The 15,009-nt window shown below is 42.7% G+C and overlaps 1 long non-coding RNA gene across 3 annotated transcripts in view; it reads left to right on the top strand.

Moving 5' to 3' along the window:
- The window catches only part of LOC108702569, a 144,392-nt gene that overhangs the window by 32,419 nt on the left and 96,964 nt on the right, over positions 1-15,009 (top strand). The window contains exon 1 of one of the 3 annotated variants that reach the window (XR_005964810.1): positions 9,405-9,497. The exons of 1 other annotated variant lie outside the window; for it this stretch is intronic. This is a non-coding gene — a long non-coding RNA (uncharacterized LOC108702569). Of the gene's footprint in view, positions 1-9,404; positions 9,498-15,009 lie in introns of those variants that run through there. One more of the 3 variants, XR_005964809.1, reaches the window with a different exon arrangement.

Below are 15,009 nucleotides of genomic sequence, written 5' to 3'. Positions count from 1 at the left end.
GATTTGATTTTTTTCACAATTCTTTCCAGTTATTTCCTGATCAGAATTTTTTTGGAAGATATATTGATGAATAAGGGGAAATAAACCTCGCGTATTTGGTCGGAGTCGTTTTCAGAAAATACTCCGATTTTTTCGGATTTTGATAAATAACCCCCTAAAAGTTGACCAGGTGAGCAACCCCATTTAGCCACAAAATGGGACACAAGCATCAAACCCAGGCCGATAATTAAGAAACGGGACACGGCGCTGATTGTTCTCCGGATGGGCTCGTTCTCTCTATCAGCCCCGAGCTCCGTCTCCATTCAGTCTAGAAGCACATTTCCCACTAACTGCTCTTTGGAACATTATCGTGTTTATGCCAAGCTGAGAAATGCTCTGAGTTTTACTGCATCTTCCAGACTGTGACTGCTGCGCCCGCAGGATGCAACATAAAACTCCGTAAGCTCCGGTGCCGGGAGGTATTGCGTGGGCTGTCGGCAAACGATGCTTCAGCAGTTGAAGAAAATAGAGTTTATCGCCGTTGAAGATTCAGAATAAACAATGGAATTTGCGGGCCCTTTCCTATAAATATGTGCAGTAATCCTGTACAGGTATAGGACCTATTATCCAGAATGCTTGGGGTTTTCCAGATAATGGATCTTTCCGTAATTTGGATTTCCATGCCTTAAATAATTTAAATATTAAATAAACCCAAAAGGCTGGTTTTGCTTCCAATAAGGATTAATTATATCTTAGTTGGGATCAAGTACAAGATACTGTTTTATTATTACAGAGAGAGAGGAGATAATTTTGAACAATTTGGACTTTTACTCTTTAGGAAAGGGAATGGCTTAATGTGTTTTGTATTGATATCAGCCGCATTCACGGGGGCAGAGCATGGGGTTGACTCTCTATGCTCTCTAGTTGCCCTTTATCTGGTACCCCAAGATATTGTTGAAATGCCACGAAAAAAAATGGAAATATATAGAATTAAGTGTTTTGTGTGCCTTATACCGGGGTCATTTTATTCAGGAGAGATGTGAAATTCACATTTAGGGGTCCTGGACGCAAGTTCGAGATCATAAAGGGGAGCAAAGTGATTTGTGTACCGGATTGAAAAATCTGGCATTAAAAAACAGCACTTTGGCTTTGTAAAGCCCAGGCCCAGATCCACTTCCACCTGCCTGCCTCTCCCTGTCCCGAGCGAAAGAAGATGCAGGTACAGATCGGGGCAGTTGCAGGTAGCGGCCCTTAAATTGGCGGGGGGGGGGTTCGGGGGCCTGGAGTGGATGTGCATGGGGCCCCTAAGATGGCAGCCCAGACCCCCCTCCCCCCGTTCCGACACTGATAAGAGCAGAGACACACATGGAGATTCGGGGAGATTTAAGTCGCCCGGCAACAAATCGACTCTTCTTCAGGCGACTAATCTCCCCAAACTGCCTCCCGCCAGCTAAAATCTAAATCACTAACGGGATGGCACTCAGATTGCTTCGTTTTCTGAAGTCGCCCGTGAAGAAGATTAGTTGCCCGAAGAAAAGGCGATTTGTCGCCGGGCGACTAATCTCCCCAAATCTCCATTTGTGTGTCTGCTCTAAAGTCCCACAGATTCTTATGCACTATTCATATTATTTTGTGTCTCTTTAAGCCAATAAGTTTGTATAACCCTATATTGGCCTGATACAGAACACGTATGACATAAGATGCTACAACTTTCTCAGTCATAGCTTTGTATTTTTGTCGTTCAGAGTAAAATCGGCACATTTATCCACTTTGGATTTGTCTGAATCAGTACTTTCTAAAATATAAGCTTTTGTGGGGTTATCTTACTCGTATGGGCTTTAGTGAGTTTTGTTCATTGAAAGAAGTGTCAAAATTCATATGCACCTTTTATATTATGGGGTCTTTGGCTCTAGAATCCACAGTGCACTAGTACAGGTGACACTATCCGACATCCTTGAACCAACGGGAACCAACACCCACAGGGCATGCCAACACCTGAACGGGCTGCTCCTACTCCCACCCCAGCTTATACTGTACAAAGCAGTTCATAGCCATTTATCACAATTCCGCAGGGAAAATCAACATTTCAAAGCGTGGGAAATCATGGCGGCTGTAGGTTCTCTCGAGTCATGTCAAGAGTGACTTTGGCCAGTTAGAGTATTCTGATGCAGCAATTCTGCACCTTGCGTAGTTCGAGCAGAACAACGACTGATCAATAAATTAATTTTGTTACAGAGCTGACAGTTTAGGCTCCAGCTGCCAGTTCTGTCAGACGATCATGAAGGATTTACTATTTACATAGTAGTGTATATAAAGCACTTAACGCTACACTGCAAATCTGTTTCCAAGTCGTCAAGTTTCAATGGCCTAATTAATGCAAGAGAATCCACTAATGAGAATTCTTCTTTGTTTGCACTTCATTCCCTCTTCTTGACTTCATGTGACAATGGCATCAACCAATTTGGAAAGCCTCCCTTGGAGAGCTTGGGGCACATTTTAGGGAACATGGCTGATTAATGTAATTATTTTGTTATAGAGACGTTCGTTTGGGTGCTAGGTACCAAAAGTGTTGTCAAACGCCAATGCATGGTGTAGGGCCGTTCTTTGATATAACTGTGTATTTAAAGCACTTAATGAGAATCCTGCCAGCTCTGTTTGTTATTCATTCCTTCTTCTTGGAGTCATATGAGGACTATCTCTGTAGTGTAGGAGAACTAAAGACAAGCTCAGAACCCCTCCAAAGACCTACCTCCTGAACTGTACGACCGGTGAGTCTCACAACTGCACACTAGCTAAGTGCAGTGGGCTTGTTGGATGCCATCTTTCTCTGCTTCAGGTCTTCTTCATTGTAGTTCTTCATAGAGCATGCACAGATGAAATCAGATCTGAATTGGCTTGACAAGCTTGTAGAGAAGAGGATCTGAAGTGGCATGAGATGGCACCTGCCAACCTTGTTGCGTAACCTTGCATCTTTTAGCCAGGCATGTAGATAGATGTAGTGTGGCTCCCTAGTAAAGCCATTTGGGAGGGGGAGGCCTTTGTAGGAGTCTTGGGGTTGTCTGTAGGCTTTACTTCTCCTTTAATTTGCACCGCATTCTCAATAGAGGCTCCCTTGTTGAGCTGTTTGGAAGGGGGAGGCCTTTGTAGGAGTCTTGGGGTTGTCTGTAGACTTTACTTCTCCTTTAATTTGCACTGCATTCTCAATAGAGGCTCACTTGTTGAGCTGTTTTGAAGGGGGGAGGCCTTTGTAGGAGTCTTGGGGTTGTCTGTAGGCTTTACTTCTCCTTTAATTTGCACCGCATTCTCAATAGAGGCTCCCTTGTTGAGCTGTTTGGAAGGGGGAGGCCTTTGTAGGAGTCTTGGGGTTGTCTGTAGACTTTACTTCTCCTTTAATTTGCACTGCATTCTCAATAGAGGCTCACTTGTTGAGCTGTTTTGAAGGGGGGAGGCCTTTGTAGGAGTCTTGGAGTTTTCTAAAGGCTTTACTTCTCCTTTAGTTTGCACCGAATTCTCAATAAAGGCTCCCTCGTTGAGCTGTTTGGAAGGGGGTGGCCTTTGTAGGAGTCTTGGGGTTGTCTGTAGGCTTTACTTCTCCTTTAATTTGCACCACATTCTCAATAGGTTAGGTAAAGACAAGATGATTGGTGCAACGATGATTCTGACTGGAGAATACTCTTGCATGTATAATTAAGTTTAGTATGCCTACTTTGGATTGATCGGGGCCACAAAAGAACCAGTTTTTGGGTTGACCTCCGCTTTTAAATGCCCGAAAACTCCAGCGCATCCCACTGTTACAACGCGCGATGGGAAACGTTTCTTGAACAAGAAGCCTTTGACCGTAATCGATTTTTAATGAATCGCACCATCAGTAGCAGCCCTTCTGGATAGGAAGTATTCTATTAGGAATAAACCGGTTATGTCCTGGAGAAACCTCGTTACAAATGACTTTGATTCGGCAGCAGCAAATCTTCTCTGTCGTTGCTCAGGCCTCGTTTATAAAGTCTATTTCATTTCTTCTCCGCTCTCACTGTGTAATCACATCCTGATTGCTCCGGTGACCTTGGACTTATTAAGCTCCTCTCTCTGTAGCCCCATATTTCTTAGAGCTGCAACCCACCCACCCATCTGCAATATCCATGCTAAATAGCTAGAGTCGTGCAAAATGACAAGGGAGCCATTGATTCTAAGTTTTCAGTGGTCAGGGAGAAACAATGACATGTCCCGCCTGCCGTCATTAAACTGTCCCTCTAAATAATGTCATGAGAGCTTTACAAGCCTTCCAAAGTGCAATTAAATGAAAATGCATTGTGCTTAGTGCAAAGGCAGCAGAAAAGGGATCCCAGTTGCTATTAGTGTCTACCACCGGAGCCCATTATCTAAAATAATATACATCTTCAGCCGAGAAAAATGACTTGTAATTTATTGACAAACTAAACTGTCAGATTTTTAGCGGGTAGTAGAGAAAGATTGTAGCTATAGCCTCCGACAGCTAGGTGGCAGCAGACTTGACATCCCTGATTCCGAAAGTCATTTAAAGGGATACTGTCATTGGAAAAAAATATTTTTTCAAAATGAATCAGTTAATAGTGCTGATCCAGCAGAATTCTGCACTGAAATCCATTTCTCAAAAGAGTAAACAGATTTTTTTATATTCAATTTTGAAATCTGACATGGGGCTAGACATATTGTCAATTTCCCAGCTGCCCCAAGTCATGTGACTTGTGCTCTGATAAACTTCAGTCACTCTTTACTGCTGTACTGCAAGTAAGAGTGATATCACCCCCTCCGTTTCCCCACCAGCAGCCAAACAACAGAACAATGGGAAGGTAACCAGATAGTAGCTCCCTAACACAAGATAACAGCTGCCTGGTAGATCTAAGAACAACACTCAATAGTAAAATCCAGGTCCCACTGAGACATATTCAGTTACATTGAGAAGGAAAAACAGCAGCCTGCCAGAAAGCATTTCTCTCCTAAAGTGCAGGCACAAGTCACATGACTGGGGGCAGCTGGGAAATTGACAAAATGTCTAGCCCCATGACAGATTTCAAAATTGAATATAAAAAGATCTGTTTGCTCTTTTGAGAAATGGATTTCAGTGTAGAATTCTGCTGGAGTAGCACTATTAACTGATGTGTTTTGGAAAAAAAACATGTTTTCCGATGACAGTATCCCTTTAAAGAGGACTTCTGCCCACCTGCAAATGTAAATACTCTTCTGAGCACTTGTGCAACTTATAAAAGTATTTTTTTATTTTCTTTATTGCTGATATCATTAGGGTGATCCCCCTTTTTTTAAGAGGAATTTACTGGCCAACAAGGGGGGTGGTGACAAGGGGGCAGTCCATGATGTCACAGGGGTGGGGGTAATGATGAAAAGGGGTGGGGCAATGAAACAATGGACATCTTGAGGATCAAGAAAAGTTCTGCTGGGATTCTGGGCAGATCAGGATGGGCCAGAGGCTGATCTTAAGCATGTTACAAATTTCTGAGCTACATTGCTGGTAAATTTGAAATAGCCGGCGGGGTGACAACCCTAAAAATCATGTATATCCCCCCTCCTTCTCTTCTGTCCTGGCGTTTGGATAGAACGGCAAATGCCTAAATTACTGATCTGTCACTAGGGTTGCCACCGGCCTTCCTAATCTTTTTTCCCTATTGATAACATTGGGAACAACCATAATTTCTACCGGCCAGGCCGGAAGTGCCGCCAAAGTGGCAACCCTATCTGTCACACTTAGGGATAGGACTGAGCAGGAAAATGGCAGAAGATGCTTCCAGCATTGGTAGCATAAATATCCAAGAGGGCTGCCAAGTCTGCTTCCTGACCCCCCAAAATTGACAGAGTTTGCACCCATCTATGAACCTATACCGATCAACCAATCCCCAAGATTGTCATTCATTTATTTTCTTACATTGTGGCCTTCAGCTACTAAACCATTCTTAGACTGGTAGTGCCTCCTTTTAGTTAGGGCGCTCCTGAATCATGGAGCCTAATATGGGAGTGTTGGGGGTTCCTAGGTTTATTGATGATTGTCTCTGTAGATCAAGGGAATGTCCTAAAATGTGGTATTTTTGATCTTTGAATCTTCAGGGTATGAGTTTGCAGATCCAATTATGATCAAAAAGTTGGCACAATGGTTGGTAATGCTGCCCTTCCACTGCCGGGGTCCTTGGTTCAATTCCAGCCAGAGCACTGGGGCAGGGACTGAAGTTAAATATGTTGGTGTTACCAACAGACTTGAATTATCTTACAGCCTGCAGTTCCCAGCATCCCCTATAATATCTACATCCTGATGCCCTTTAACTGTTTTTTATTAACCTTTAACTTCAATCAATAAGCAGGTCAGCTATCCCCTGGCTTAAGGCACTGGATCGGCTGGGCGATTTTAATTCAGCATTTATTAGTTTGTTTTTCTTACTGCAGAGCCAACGAACTGTGCCAATTAAAGCCTTGTTATAGCAGCTCTCTGGCTATCAGTGATTACAAGTGAATGTTCTGCTTTATACCCTGAAAGTTACACATTTGAAAGGTTTGTAATTAAGTTTATCCTTATCAAGCAAGTGCTTCTTGCTGCGTGGCGCATTTTCCCTGAAATAGGATTTTGGATGAAGGGTTGACCTTGATGTCGGGGAAGGAGGTTTGATCTTGCTCTGGAAAGCTCTCGCTTTGACTTTATTCATATGATGGATGAATCTTCCTCTTTCATCTTGGTGGGGTTGGAGGGGGGTCTGACCTTGACGTTTGGAGATGTGACATCCCTCATAAAGTTTGAATTCTGAATATCAATATCAGTGGCCAGACTTCACAGAATGGGGTGTGAATACAATGTTCTGCCCAACATAAAGCCTCAAGTGCAGACATGTATTATATGCTCATGAAAAATATTCTAACATTTATATCTTCTCCCTTGTTTGTCTCCTACTGCACAAATAGTTCTTGTATGCCACTGTAGATAAAATCTTAAACTCCCCTCATTTAGGGGCCAATTCATTAACTTCGAGTGAAGGATTCGAACTAAAAATCGTTCGACTATTCGACCATTCGATAGTCGAAGTACTGTCTCTTTAAAAAAAAAACTTCGACCCCCTAGTTCGCCACCTAAAAGCTACCGAACCCAATGTTAGCCTATGGGGAAGGTCCCCATAGGCTTGGCTAAGTTTTTTGTGGTCGAAGGATAATCCTTCGATCGTTGGATTAAAATCCTTCGAATCGAAGGATTTAATCGTTCGATCGAAGGATTATTCCTTCGATTGCTTGATTGAGCTTTTTTGCGCAAAATCCTTCGACTTCGATGTTCGAAGTCGAAGGATTTTCATTCCCAGTTGAATATCGAGGGTTAATTAACCCTTGATATTCGACCCTTGATGCATCGGCCCCTTAGACTAACGTTAAGGACATTTAAAACTTGGCCGTACCTGCAGCTATACGAGTGATTGCTTGGTAGAACCATTCTGGATGCTGTTCAAGGTTGGCTAAGGACCACGTGTGGTGGGTATTGGATGGCCTGGTCTTCTCTTCTTTCTTCATTTTCAGTTTCATCCCACCAAAGGGATAATACATAACCTTCTCCTATTGGTAGATTCTGTGAGTTGTAGCTTTACAACCGATGAAACCTTCAAGATGGACAGCTTTTTTTGTTAGTAGATTCTGGGAATAGTACCTTAACAACAATAAAGCCTTCAAGGTGGATAGCTTCCTTTGTTAGTAGATTCTGGGAGTAGTGGTTTAACACCCAATGAAGCCTTCACGGTGGCCAGCTTTCTTTGTTAGATTCTGGGAGTAGTATTTTAACAACCAGTGAAACCTTGAAGATGGACAGCTTCCTTTGTTAGTAGATTCTGGGAGTAGCATCTTAACAAACAATGAAGCCTTCAAGGTGGACATATTATTTTGTAAATAGATTCTGGGAGCAGTAGCCTCACAACCAGCGAAGCCTTCAAGGTGGCCAGCTACCTTTGTTAGATTCTGGGAGCAGTATCTTAACAACAAATGAATCCTTGAAGGTTGACGGCTTCCATTGTTATCAGATTCTGGAAGTTGTATCTCAACAACCAATGAAGCCTTCATTGTGGGCAGCTTCCTCTGTTACTAGACCCTGGGAGTAGTAGCTTAACCTATAAAGCTTTCAAGGTGGACAGGTTTCATTGTTCAGTAGATTCTGGGAGTTGTAGCTCAACAACCAATTGAGTCTTAGCTCATAAAAACTGTATAAGTAACCATACACATGTATGACCACCTTCATATTATTTGGTTCTTTCAGGTTGCCAGCCTGAGTGATAAGTAGCTGGGGTTCCTCCTCATTTCTGATTTGATGTTGCACTCACTGACATGGTGTATTGGCAGATAAATGTCTGATCAACTGTTGAAACATTTGCTCAACCTGGCATACATGTCCAGATGGTTGGGAGGTATGGTGGACATCAGCCAAACACCTCAACCAAAAGTGTACGGCCAACTTTACTGATTATCCCCATCTTGGCTTACTGTGTAATATAGTCACATCTCCTTTGACTATATTGCCATACTATCCCATGGTTACAACTTCTTCCCCAGACACCATCTTACCATAAGCTGGTAATACATGATCCAAAATAGGCCTTACGTTTTTTTGGACCAAAAAGATGACGTCCCACCATCAATTGCTGATCGTTTAGAAAGCAGGCTTGGCTTGGGTGGCCATATCGGGTAAAGATCTTCTTCTTTAACTTCTTTATCAAACTGGTCTATAAATATTCCTGTATGTACAACTTTTATATTCCCATCATCCCAACACAGAGATAAACCTAACTCCATGTCCAACCGTTTACAACTCATGTCCTAACCTAAAGCCCAAATACAAAGATCCTTCTACCACATTTCCACTTGTCCTTTAGAAGTGAATTATGACCTCTTCTCCTAAAAGCTTGGTTTCTGTGTGGGAAATAGCTGGAGGAGTCATTAGAGGATAGAATGTTTAATACTTAAATGCACAAGTGCCTCCACGCAACTCCTTAGGCCTTAATAATTGAGGGCAGCAGCTGGTGCTAGCAATGTAAGTGCGGAAAAGGTGAATAATAAATGTGAGCAAACTGTGCAGCGATTTTAAAAAAGGTGATTTTCCATGACTTCTAAACGTCCTTGTTAATCTGCTGTCAGAGCCTGGCCGACTTGTATTTATAAAGCATGGCTATTGCAAAGCATTGCAGATTTATGGGGTATAAAGCAAAATTGAATATACGCTCTGCAAATACTACTCGCAGCACATGGTCCGCAATTAGAACTGAATCTCTGAAAAATATATTATAATACTGTATATTAAGGGGCACAGCACACTTAACGTATTGAGTTTAATTATATTGAGGTTTCTGCACTGCTGGCTCTGACTCTTGTAACAATGTATCCTATTCCAGCAGATTCATAGACCCGGGGAATAACTTCGAGTTAGCTCAGAAAAGGACAGACAAATGCTGCTTTCAATAGCAATTAAATATTATTACAAAATAACTTTGGTACCATTAAAACATGAATGTATATTGGTAATTTGCTTAGACTAATAATTTCTTGTATTATATGAACAACTGTTTTGGAAAGTTCTCCTTTAAATTCTCACCTTCTGACACTTATTTTACTTGCAAATTTTATGGCTCATGAGTAACATTTTGCTCACTAATCCCTTGGATGTTGCTCCCAGTGACCTCAAAGCAGGAGCTTATTTTTGAATTCCAGGCTTGGAGGCAAGTTTTGGTTGGATAACAACCAGATGTTCTGCCAAAAAGAGTCTCCTGTAGGCTGCCAGTCCACATAAGGACTACCAATAGCCAATCACAGCCAATCCCTTATTTAATAGCCAAAGGAATGTTTTGGATGCTAGTGTTGCTCCCCAACTCTTTTTACATTTGAACATGGCTCCTGGGTAAAAAAATTGGCAACCCCCATCCAAGATGGACTGTCCTACAGAGGGCAAACCAACAACAGTGTTCTGCAGGATTTCCTGAGCTTTCATCTCAAGGGACCCAAATTAAATCACACTCTAAGGGGCTGATTCACAAAGGGTCGAATATCGAGGGTTAATTAACCCTCGATATTCGACTGGGAATTAAAATCCTTCGACTTCGAATAGTGCGATCGAACGATCGAAGGATTATTCCTTCGATCGAACGATTAAATCCTTCGAATCGAACGATTCAAAGGATTTTAATCCAACGATCGAAGGAATATCCTTCGATCAAAAAAAGTTAGCCAAGCCTATGGGGACCTTCCCCATAGGCTAACATTGAGTTCAGTAGCTTTTAGATGGCGAACTAGTGGGTCTTAAAGAGACAGTACTTCGACTATCGAATGGTCGAACGATTTTTAGTTCGATTCGAAGGTCGTAGTAGCCCATTCAATGGTCGAAGTAGCCCAAAAAACACTTCGAAATTTCGTAGTTTTTTTACTTCGAATCCTTCACTCGAAGTTAGTGAATCAGCCCCTAAGAGTGGATTCAGAATGAGTTATGCACCTTCTTTAAATATCATTCATTGACTAGTGTAGCAGGACAATTCATTTTAGAAAGGAGGCCATGGAGACGTATCGCAAACAACATGGGGAGTTTGTTTTGGGTCCTGGCCCATAGGTCATAGTCACTGGTTTAGAGGCTGTTGTAGTTCCCAAGGTTTGGGCCCCTTCCCCTTTACCTAAAAGGAATGTTAAAAAAAATCAATGCTTTCTCGTTGTGCAGGAGGCCTGTGTCTAATCCACCATGCTTTAGCTGTTTGAGACCCACAAGCCCCAGCACCCTCAATTAGACTTTCATTCTCATAGGACCTTGCTAACTGGAAGAATATACATGGTATCAGATATCTATGTTTTTAATACAGCATTAGAGCTCATCTTGCCTCCCTGCTATATCCTTGAGTTGGACCAGCTATTGTATCTAGCTGAGATGCCACCTCCTGCCTTTCTTCTAACCATTAATGAGGCAAAATCAGTGAATGGTCCCAGGCAGCAGAATAACAGTAAATAAAATCATCACAGCATACAGAAACCGCATGGAACCCATGACATCCCAACGTCCCTTGGAAATGGACTCTAGAAACAACTGCTGACAAGCCGAGTCTGGATACATCCGTGCCGATAATTAATTCCGCTCACAGGTTTATCAGCGGAGAAGGGTCATTACTTCAGCCGCTGCGTCCCATTCATCCTTCCATTCATTCATAGCATCTGCCAACCGCTATTACTCCGCTAAACCAGCCGTCGCATTATCCTGCAAAATGACCTAATTTGCTGTGTCCCACCAGCGCAGAGGCTTGCAATCAGATCTGTCTAAAGGGCGGGAAGCTGACTGCTAAATGATCAAACTTGTGCTCAGTTTTAAACTGGGAAGATTTGATTCCCTGAACTCGCAGCAATGTAACATTGCGATAATTGGCCTCAGCCAGTAAACAGACTTTAAAAAGAAATTTACTTCTGTATGTGTTTTTAAAGGGGAAGTGTTCCTTTGTTATTCTATTATGCTGGTACGGGGAGCATTCTGATTGGTGGGGAGTCTTATCCAGTCAGTGGTTTGCCAGTAATTTTGTATGAGAACCTGAGGACAGACAGTGAGAGACAGCTAGAGAGGTAGGGAGCATTGGACATGGGGACAGACAGCTACAGACATGAAGAGATAGCAGGATAGAAAGGTAGGGTGCAGCACACATGGGGGCAGATAGCTACAGACATGGAGAGACAGCAGGCTAGAGAGGTATGGAGCAGCACACATGGGGATGGAAAGCTACAGACATGGAAAGACAGCAGCCCAGCGAAGTAGGAAGCAGTGGGCATGAGGACAGACAGCTACATACATGAAGAGACAGCAGGATAGAAAGGTAGGGAGCAGCACACATGGAGACAGATAGCTACAGACATGGAGAGACAGCAGGCTAGAGAGGTATGGAGCAGCACACATGGACATGGGGACAGATAGCTACAGACATGGAGAGACAGCAGGCCAGAGAAGTAGGAAGCAGTGAACATGAGGACAGACCACTACAGACATGAAGAGACAGCAGGCTACAGAGGTAGGGAGCAACATATATGGGTCAGACAGCTTCAGACATGGAGAGACAGCAGGCTAAAGAGGTAGGGAGCAGCACACATGGAGATAGAAAGCTACAGACATGGAGAGAAGTGATTCAAGGACTGGTCTGATTGTTCCATTTTGCAGGACAAGGAAGAATGTTTTCTCTTTTAAGCCAAATCCCCTCCAAGCAACACCATGTGAGTAATGGTTACTTACAGAAAGAAAAGAAAACAGCACAACACCGGGTAAAGAAGGAATAATGGTTAGTTGGTTAGTTGGTTAGGTAGGGCAATAATACCAAATAGGTAGGGCACTTTTAGCACTGGCCCACTGGACACTGATATTAGTAGGCTCTTATGTGAGTGGTGGTTCTGTACGGCCAACATCCAACCTGCCTTTCCTATTCTCACTTATTAATAAACAGTAAAGCCCAAAATCCTACCGTGTTATTAAAGTGTAATCAAATCAACTGTCATCAAATCATTATGCTTGGCACCTACCTACTGACACCGAGTCCTAATGGAGACCAAATACATAGAATGCTCTGTTTTAAGAAATGTTGCTACAATGTAGGACTTGGAAGTGGTACTAGAAGCTTTTTTTTTATTTGCTTTACACAATTAACAGGCATAGGAATAAACAGCAGCTTCGCTCACTGAAAATATTTGAACAATTCTGTTAAGCAAGTCAATATAAAGCCGCTTTAGAAAAATTCCCGCTACAACAAGAGCTGCAAAGCAGGAAAAAAAACCCCCGATGTCTAAAGTTGTAAAAGTGGCTCGGAATAAGTGTGACCTCATACTGGTCGTGCTCAAAGGAAATTTGATTCGCTCATTTAGAATATATTGTGATTGAGGCTCAAGTACTTAGAGTTCTGTGGAAGGAGGCCCCCGCGTGTCATGCAATCTCCTCTACTGTATCAGACAGAAATGTATTCGGCATCACGGACTTCAAATCATCATGTCTCAGAAAAGGGGTTACTTGGGGTAATATCTGTAGAAATATGTCTCTGTAGATACGTGCCTTGCGTTTGATCCGCTAACCAACCAAGCAAAGATTCGGAGCGTTTCCTTCAGAAGGAACTGATGAAACATGTTGTTTCCTTTCATATTTGGTGTATGGCTATCATTTTTTATAGGCACCCGAGGGCCTCTGTCTAGGGTGGTGACTCAAGGGGCTGCTCTCCACTAGTTACACCACTGTTTAGAGGTCTCTAGAATCTTCAGTTATAGTAATTGTCTATATTCCTTTATAACATTTATTTTCACCTCTGACTTAAAACACGAAATTTGCTTTAAAAGCCAAGCACAGCATAGATGTTCTTGCAGCTTAATCTACCCTTCAGGTTCCATTGGTTTCTTATGTTCTTCTAGAGTGGTTTGGTTCACTCCCCCAAGAAGCAATGGGCTTTTGTACATTTTGGCTTAGCCCTCTACCTTCTCTTTCTCTAGGAGCTTGGTTTATTCACCCAAGGAGGTCTTCGCCCTCTTGCTTCTGTTCCTCTACAGATGAGCTTGGTTTATTCACCCAAGGAGGTATTCACCCTCTTGCTTCTGTTCTTCTAGGAAGGAGCTTGGGTTATTCACCCAAGGAGGTCTTAGCCCTCTTGTTTCTGTTCTTCTAGGGAGGAGCTTGGTTTTTTTCCCCCAAAGAGCAAAGTGCTTTTGTAGATTTTGGCTTGGCCTTTTATCTTCTGCTCCTCTAGGAAGGAGCTTGGTTTATTCACCCAAGGAGGTCTTAGCCCTCTTGCTTCTGTTCTTCTAGGGAGGTGCTTGGTTTACTCCCCCAAGGAGCAATGTGCTTTTGTGCATTTTGGCTTAGCCGTCTATATTCTGCTCCTCGAGGAGGAGCTTGCTTAATTCACCATAGGAGGGCTTAGCCCTTTGCTTCTTTTCTTCTAGGGAGGAGCTTGGTTTTCTCACCCAAAGAGCAATGTGCTTTTGTACATTTTGGCTTAGCCTTCTATTTTCTGCTCCTCTAGGAAGGAGCTTGGTTTATTCACCCAAGGAGGTCTTAGCCCTCTTGCTTCTGTTCTTCTAGAGAGGTGCTTGGTTTACTCCCCCAAGGAGCAATGTGCTTTTCTACATTTTGGCTTAGCCTTCTATCTTCTGCTCCTCTAGGAAGGAGCTTGGTTTATTCACCCAAGGAGGTCTTAGCCCTCTTGCTTCTGTTCTTCTAGGGAGGTGCTTGGTTTACTCCCCCAAGGAGCAATGTGCTTTTTTTTGCATTTTGGCTTAGCCATCTATCTTCTGCTCATCTAGGGAGGAGCTTGCTTGATTCCCCAAAGGAGGACTTGGCACTCATCCTTCTGTTCTTCTAGACATAAGCTTTGTTCACTCCCCAGGGAGCAATGTATTTTTGCACCTGCACATCAAGTACTCCATATTCACAGTTGGATGAGAAGGGCCAAACTTAAACTGTATGAGAAACAGCTTGAAGGCTGTTATGATGGTCTTAGTGAGATATTGCCCCCACTAGGAATTGAATTATAGGTAAGAAATTGCCCTTGAATTACTAAAAAAGATTTTTCCATTTCAGATGTTTCTTTCTTTTCCCTTGGCTTTCAAAGTCCTAGTGGCCCCTTGCCCTATAAGAGAAACTGTGGCAGAAAACATGGCCACCTTATTGACTTTACTCTGTCTACAGATTCAAGGCTCCGATAGGGAGTCCGTATGTTGTTTCTCAGTGCCCCCCCCCAGTGCCTTAGAACATAGTGACTCACCTTGTATAAGAGCACTATACTGATTAATGATGACCTGTCGCATTCTGAATAATGACTCAGCTGCTATACTGCGTACCAACCTTCTCTGAATAATCATTCCCTGTACAGGTATGGGTTCCATTATCTGGAATGCCATTATCCAGAAAGCTCCAAATTATGGAAAGGCCATCTCCCATAGACTCCATTTTGGCCAAATAATCCAACATTTTTAAAATCCTTTTTCTCTGTAATAATAAAACAGTAGCTTGTACTTGATCCCAACTAAGATATAATTAATCCT

The sequence above is a fragment of the Xenopus laevis genome, chromosome 9_10S, assembly GCF_017654675.1.
Source record: "Xenopus laevis strain J_2021 chromosome 9_10S, Xenopus_laevis_v10.1, whole genome shotgun sequence".
Classification (NCBI taxonomy): domain Eukaryota; kingdom Metazoa; phylum Chordata; class Amphibia; order Anura; family Pipidae; genus Xenopus; species Xenopus laevis.
Note: the sequence above shows the minus strand (reverse complement) of the source record. Positions and strands in the feature narration are given on the sequence as shown.